The 7,911-nt window shown below is 40.8% G+C and overlaps 1 long non-coding RNA gene across 1 annotated transcript; it reads left to right on the top strand.

Annotated features, from left to right (window-relative positions):
* Nucleotides 1-6,739: 6,739 nt before the first annotated feature.
* Nucleotides 6,740-7,622, top strand: LOC134217345 (uncharacterized). The gene is made up of 2 exons (XR_009981004.1): nucleotides 6,740-6,977; nucleotides 7,040-7,622. It is a non-coding gene; the product is annotated as an uncharacterized LOC134217345 (long non-coding RNA).
* The last annotated feature ends 289 nt before the right edge of the window (nucleotides 7,623-7,911 follow it).

The raw sequence follows: 7,911 nt of genomic DNA, 5'->3' as shown, positions 1-7,911 counted from the left end.
TTACAAACCTATTCCAGTAACATTTTGGTTTTATGAAAGTCATGGAAAGCAAATAATGGTTTTGAAGATCGTTATTAAATTAAAAATGTTACTTGGGTAGACTATTGTATGGAAGTAGCATCACTTCCATCTGTTTACACAAAGTGTTTAAAAAGTGGAATGTTCGTTATCTCATACCCTTGGTTATTTTTATACATTCATGTTTGAAAGTTAAAACTAAATGGCTTTGTTTTGATGTTTTGAGGGTTCGCCTCAGGCGACCCATCTTGTCCCGTCCTATTTTATATTTAGAATTGCTTTTCTCCGTGAAATTAGTACCAGCGGATAAGTTTTTGAAACAATATCAATCAAATACTGAATCAAATAAAAAAAAAATTCTCGGAAAATCCTAAGTGTCATTTCTCAGGATAACCGTCGCAAAACAGGTGCACAGATCATATGTCTTGACGAAAGTACCTCATTTTTAGTTAGATGATTAATGTATGTTAACTTTGTATTGGTTTGTAGTATTGAACATGAATAAAAAAGGATCTGACTTACCGAAGTTTTGATACCTACTCCTATAAATATCTTTTATGTATCAAACCTGAGTCATTCGTTCGATCTCGAGACATCCTTATGCTCCGATGTTAAATCACCTTCGTGATGAAACCACTTCGCAAGTCGCATGGATGAAATGGGTTCCCTCTAACAATCATTCGAGCTGCGATGTTGGTTGAATTATTCCGATAACGATTGCTTGAGTCACAAAGATGTCAATGGAATGGCAAACAAACAGCACAGCATCCGCTCATCCATCACAAATATTATCTTAAAATAAGTGCACTGAAAAATCTTGAATTTCCGTCGGTTTTTTTTGTGACAGAACATGGTGTGTGTCGTATTCCAGCCGAAAACGGCCAAATGGAATCCGCCGTTGAAGAGCGGTGCGACTGTTCGTTTTAAAATTCGACAACAAAACTGCCGGTGCAATCTTCGTCGTTGCTACTCAACCCGATGGCACTACCAACACCATCTCATACTGCGGTGGCAGCAATGCGCTAGCATTGCCATACTCCGCCACGCAACCTCTCCCAGCCCCTCACAAGCTACCGATTCATTGGCACACGCTTAAATGAAGCAAAGTTCGTCAGAAAATTCAATATGTTGCTCTCCATACTCTCAAATAGGGTAAAGTGACCAATAGTGGACCCCCAACCAATAGTGGACCCTCCAGCCATTTTTGCATTATTACTGCACAATGTCAACATTTTGCTATGAAATTCTATCGAGAGAAACTACCTTACAGTCCTATGATTTGATTACATGCGTTTGAAATGCTATGGAAAGTCAAATTAGATGATATTTTACAATTCTATAAAAACTAAACACGAGAGTGTCCATTATAGGAATATTTTGGGGGGTCCATAATAGGGAAGAAGAACGTTCCGAAACGGGACATGAAAATCAAATGAAGTGTCGACTATAGGGAAGCAATTTCCTATTATGGACCCCCAGGGGGTCTACTATAGGGCGAATTCAGTTAGACATTAAAATGTTAATTTCAACGAATAACGTCGTGTATTTGGGTGTTTTATGTATGTATCGTGAAGAGGGGATGCAGAGCTTGTTGTTAGATATCAAGCAGAGTTAATATGTTGACAATTTCTAAGCCTTATGACAGGAAAAGCAAAATTCCGCTACTAGGGGGTCCACTATTGGGCATTTTACCCTACTCAATCATGCACAGATTCTTTCACGATAGAGATCAGTATTAGCGCATATGCAAAATTGAGAATTCGAATCAAGTCTAATGTAAAACTTGCCACATTGTACGGTAAATTGGGGCACGTGAAATATGTGATTTCACGATTGGTATATTTGATTGCTTATGTTTAATGTACAATCCGCAATAGCAGAATCAATTCATAGTCTAGAATCACTTATACAAATTAAAATCATTAGCCGCTTGCTCTGAATACTACATCTTTCTCCTTCCCTACTCGTTCAACTTTGTAAGAATGTGATTTCAATTTTATAAATATTTAATTATAATGAAAAATCATACCTAAATTGCTTCAAAATAAATTAAAACAATTCATAATATTGTAATACCATCAACATCTAATGCAACTTGATATGTTAAGTACCGTCATATTTTTGCTAAAAACTAATTATGATTGTGGGTCACATTTAATTTTTTTTTTCTTCGGAATTCTACTTGCTCTTGCACAATTCGGAATACACAAAAAATGCCTCGGAGTCCTGCTCGGTACTCGCAAAGAGCAATCCTCTATAGAACTTGCAAACGTAGTCCTACGTCAACATTCTTTGGAGTTCTACTCACGTAATCCTACGTCCTTCTATAGAATACCCAGACGAACATGTCTTGGAGTTGCATCGAAGTCCTGCTCTGCATTCGCAAAGTATACTCTTCTATAGAATACACAAACGATGTCCTACCTCAAAATGCCTTGGAGTTCTACTCGCTCCGGAATAACCAAAAATGCTTTGGAGTCCTTCACATTCGCAAAGTGTATTCTTCCATAGAATACACAGACGTATTTCTACGTCAAAATGCCTCGGATTTTTACTCGCTCCGGAATGAACAGAAAATGGAATAAACAAAATTTTTCTCGGAGTCGTGCTCTGTATTCGCAGAGTGTGGTCCTCATTAGAATACCCAGACGTAGTCCTACGTCAATATGCTTCGGCGTTCTACTCGCTTCAGAATAAACACGAAAATGCCTCGAAGGTCGGCTCGCATTCACAAAGTGTACTCCACATAATACACAGACGTAGTCCAGCGTCAACATGTCTCGAAGTTCTACTCGCTCCGAAAAAGAAACAAAAAATGTCACGGGTTCTTGCCATGCATTCGCAAAGTGTACTCCTCTTTAGAATACCCAGATGCAGTCCTACGTCAAAATGTGTCTGATGTTTACCCGCTCCGGAATAAAGACAAAATGCCTTGGAGTCCTGCTTTGCATTTTCAAAGTGTACTCTTCTTTTGAATACACAGACGAAGCCCTACTCCAACATGCCTCGGAGTTCTACTCGCTCCGGAATAAACACGAGAATGTCTCGCAGTCCTTCACATTTGCAAAGCGTACTCCTCTATAGAAGACACAGCCGTAGTCCTACGTCTACGGAATGAACACAAAATGTCTTGGAATCCTGCTTCGCGTTTGCAAAGTGGTCACAGACGTAGTTCGACGTCAACATGCCTCGGAGTTCTACTCGCATTCACAAAATAAAATGCCTCGGATTCTTACTCGCTCCGGAAGAACAGAAAATGGAATAAACAAAATTTTTCTCGGAGTCGTGCTCTGTATTCGCAGAGTGTGGTCCTCTATAGAATACCCAGACGTAATCCTACGTCAACATGCCTCGGAGTTCTGCTCACTCCGGAATAAACAAAAATGCCTCGGAGTGCTTCACATTCACAAAGTGTACTCTTGTATAGAACACACAGACGTAGTCCTACGTAAATATGCTTCGGCGTTCTACTCGCTTCAGAATAAACACGAAAATGCCTCGAAGGTCGGCTCGCATTCACAAAATAAAATGCCTCGGAGACTTGCTCGCTCCGGAATAAACAAAAAAATACCTCGGAAACCCGCTTGTTCCGGAATAAACAAAAAAAATGCCTCGAAGGTCGGCTCGCATTCACAAAATAAAATGCCTCGGAGACCTGCTCGCTCCGGAATAAACAAAAAAAAATACCTCGGAAACCCGCTTGTTCCGGAATAAAAAAAATGCCTCGGAAACCTGCTCGTTCCGGAAAAAACAAAAAAATGCCTCGGAAACCTGCTCGTTCCGGAATAAACAAAAAAAATGCCTCGGAGACTTGCTCGCTCCGGAATAAACAAAAAAAAATGCCTCGGAGACCTGCTCGCTCCGGTATCTTTTATTCGATCCTCGGGAGACCTGCTCGCTCCGGGATCATGTTTTAAAACACTCGAAGACCTGCTAGCTTCGGTTTTTTTCTATGATTTCGGAGACCTGCTCACTCCGAAATCCACAACATAACACTCGAAGACCTGCTCGCTTCGGTTTTTTTCTATGATTTCGGAGACCTGCTCGCTCCGAAATCCACAACAAAAAATGAGAACATACTTACCATTTAGTAACTAGCACATTAATGGATGTGGCAAGCACCATTTTCATGCGCTAGTTACAAAAATAAAAGCAAACACTATTTCTACCGACTGCGCCATGTCGTATTCCAGCCGAAAACGGCTAAATGGAATCCGCCGTTGAAGAGCGGTGCGACTGTTCGTTTTAAAATTCGACAACAAACTGCCGGTGCAATCTTCGTCGTTGCTACTCAACCCGATGGCGCTACCAACACCATCTCATACTGCGGTGGCAGCAATGCGCTAGCATTGCCATACTCCGCCGTGCAACCTCTCCCAGCCCCTCACAAGCTACCGATTCATTGGCACACGCTTAAATGAAGCAAAGTTCGTCAGAAAATTCAATATGTTGCTCTCCATACTCTCAAATACTCAATCATGCACAGATTCTTTCACGATAGAGATCAGTATTAGCGCATATGCAAAATTGAGAATTCGAATCAAGTCTAATGTAAAACTTGCCACATTGTACGGTAAATTGGGGCACGTGAAATATGTGATTTCACGATTGGTATATTTGATTGCTTATGTTTAATGTACAATCCGCAATAGCAGAATCAATTCATAGTCTAGAATCACTTATACAAACTAAAATCATTAGCCGCTTGCTCTGAATACTACAGTGTGTAAAACTTTTTCCCGTCTCCTTTCGACATAATTGTGGAGTGGGAGATAAACCGCCCGAAGGAACGCGACGTGACACGGTGTGGAAACTGTCTCGTGTTTGGTCACGAAACCAGAAATAAGCCCCGCAGTGGCAAGTGAGCTCGAGCGCTCCAAACTTCGAGAACGCCGCCGAAGTCAAGTGCGTCAATTGCGGCACTATTCAAGCAATCGTGCCTGTCCCAAGCATGCGGAACTCATCGCCATCCGTAAGAAGGCCACAAGAATCATCAAGGAAGACAACGAGAACCTCCATCGATGTACAACAAGCAATTTCCGCTACTCCAGCCAAACCAGCAGAAGACAACACGTCCCATGGCCTCCTTTGTACAGCAATGCATCGCAGCTGCCGCCGTAGCGATATCTGACTGTGTGGCGTTCGACAGGCCTATAAACATGAACAAGTCTAATATACTGTTCTTCAGTCACATTAACTTTCAAATACATTGAAATCGGTAAAAAGAAACAGCGTAAATCCCTAAAACTGCGTTTAAAAGACTTCATCGCCGTCGCTTCCGGAAGATTTTCCGCGGAAGTGTACTAGAATTCCTTCCGGACTTCACTCGGAATTTACTCGGATATCTGCCAAGAGTTCTTCCAGAAATTTCTTCGGAACAATCCGCAGGGATTTTCTTCAGCAATTCATCTGGGAATACTTTCAGGATTTCATCTGGGAATTTCTGCATGAATTCCTCCTGGTATTTTTCTGGGAATTCCTTCAGATATTTTTTCGGAAATTCCTTTAGGAACTTCTCTAAGAATTATTTCAGGACTTCCATGTGGGAATTCCTCCGGAAGTGCTTGGGGGAGTTCCTCCGGGAGTTCTTCCAGGAGTTTTTCCAAGAAATTCTCCGGTAATACCTCCAGGAACTTTACAGGGAATTCCTGGACGATATTTGGCAGGAATTTCACGGGAAATGGGATTTCGGAAGTTCCTTCAGAAATATTTTTTCTCTCCTCTAGGGTATTCCACCGAATGTTCCTCTGAAGTTCCACCAGTAGTTCCTTCGGGAATTCAATCAGGCTTTCTTCCAGGAATTCATTTAGCATTTCTTTAGGCATTTATCTACAAAGAAGTTCCTCGGAGAATTTCTCTGGGAGTTCTTACGGGAATTCCTCCGGGAGGTTCTCTTAAAAATTCCTAGATGTTGTGGTAATCAATATTTTCGATTTATTTCCCTGAACTACGTTATACTGCCGGCGCGTGGTGTTCAACCTTATTTTTTCACCAGCTTTGACCATAAAATTAAAAGCGCACTTACTTTCAATGGTAATGAATCGAAAAAAAACAACCTGAAAAAAATATTATTCTGTTGTCATCATCATAACTTCCATCAACAATCCATCTTGTTATTATTTTTCTGCAAAGTTTTGTTTCTCTTTTTTCAAATCAACATTTTGACAGCTGCCGCAGCCAAATTCCCTTTTTTGCGGGTGGTAAAATGGTTTCTAAATGCTCTTAGAGCATCATTATCGGTCGCGAGCATTTTAATCACCCGCGCAGCGCTTTCATTTTAGTTTCGTCACTCGTTTCCGTATCGGTCACTATTTTCGGCTCTCAATTTGGTTGCTGTATTCCGTACCGGTGACGTTTGACAATTAACAGTTCATCAAATAGCAGCGCTCTTATCGCGCTACCAAATTTGGTCACCTGTCAGTCGCGCTACTGTTATAGCAGCGCGATTAGTAGCGACTGGTAAAGTGTCAAGTAATGATACTGCGCTGCCAAACGGCTTAAACTCACCACCGGTAATCTTGCTCTTATAATAGGTTTATAGTGGTTATCTGGAGAGGGCCACTTGGTAATATCTTACTCTTATGGCGGTAAGCACCAACGAGGATAATATTCGATTTAATACGTATTACTGAAAATCCAGTATTAAAGTTAATACCTCGAACGGTAAGCTCCAAACTCGTATTAAGTACGCAACCATTTTTCGCTCTTCACGATAGTGAGAATGTATGTGTGAGAGAATGATGAAATCATAAATAATAAACGATGGCTCTTGCAGCTATTTGTTTTGCTATCATTTCCTGATATTGATTCGCGGAATTCGCGGAAAGAAAAACAATATTTTTTCGGCATAAATCGGTTAAGTGCATTGGACAAAGATCAAGGAAACGGATACGGGAATCCATTGATTGCTATCAAGATTTCAGCAGCTTGGACTTGTAGCGACGGATCTGGAAATTACGGTAAGCTCCGTAGCAAGTGTTCGATTTTGTGATATTTGTAAAAGTTCCTTCTGTTTCAATAGTAACACAATGCTATTGTGTTCTGCAACTGGTGGGATCCGCTGCGCCAATCACGGAATCTGGATCAGCAATTCGGGAGCGGAATCTCTGACAATCTGTTGGCTACTTCTATGGCGCAAACGATGTAGCAAAATCTTTGCGGGCTCCCGATATATGTCGTCCATGGCGCAATGCATGCATCGCTGCTCCACAGGATATTGGATCGATGATAAGTCCTAAAAGGACAAGTTCCAGATAAACCTGGACCAAAAAGAAGTTCCGGTGAAGTGAAACTGCCGAGCAACAACATTATTTATCATCGGAGGAAAGCATGAAAAGAAGCAAAGCGGCTACGGATACATTTCGCAGCAGCGCTTCAGGCGCTTCAAAACCCCACCGGGGATGGTACGACTCCTATTAAGTAAGCCGACGATTTCGTCAGATGGAACCAGAATCGACACGGCTCGTCCAGATGGGTGAGGTGATGAAGAAGGATATATTACCCGTTAGCTGATAAAGTGGAGTGGAGTGTTAACAGTTATTTTCTGTTAATTTCTAGATAAAATATTTTGTCATAATGTAAAAAATAAATAAGCTGTAAACGTATGGCAGTTCCTTGCAAAATTGTGTTAGTATTTACATACCTATTTTAGCTGAAATTTTTGAATGATTTTTTTATATTGAAGGATTTTTAAGAATATTTTCAAAACTGTTGGAGTTCTCGTTGTTGTGAAAATATTTTCAATTATGTGGAAATGTTTAATATTTCGGAAAAGGTATTGTAGAAATTCTTCGAATTCTATGAGCATTATTACGGATAGAAAAAATACCTGAAATTCCGGGAGAAGTGCAATCGGAAATTGTGGAGAAATACTTTCGGATTTTCTGAAGAATC

The sequence above is a fragment of the Armigeres subalbatus genome, chromosome 2, assembly GCF_024139115.2.
Source record: "Armigeres subalbatus isolate Guangzhou_Male chromosome 2, GZ_Asu_2, whole genome shotgun sequence".
In the NCBI taxonomy this organism is placed as follows: domain Eukaryota; kingdom Metazoa; phylum Arthropoda; class Insecta; order Diptera; family Culicidae; genus Armigeres; species Armigeres subalbatus.
The sequence above is the reverse complement of the archived record's forward strand: the minus strand, read 5'-3'. Positions and strand labels throughout refer to the sequence as shown.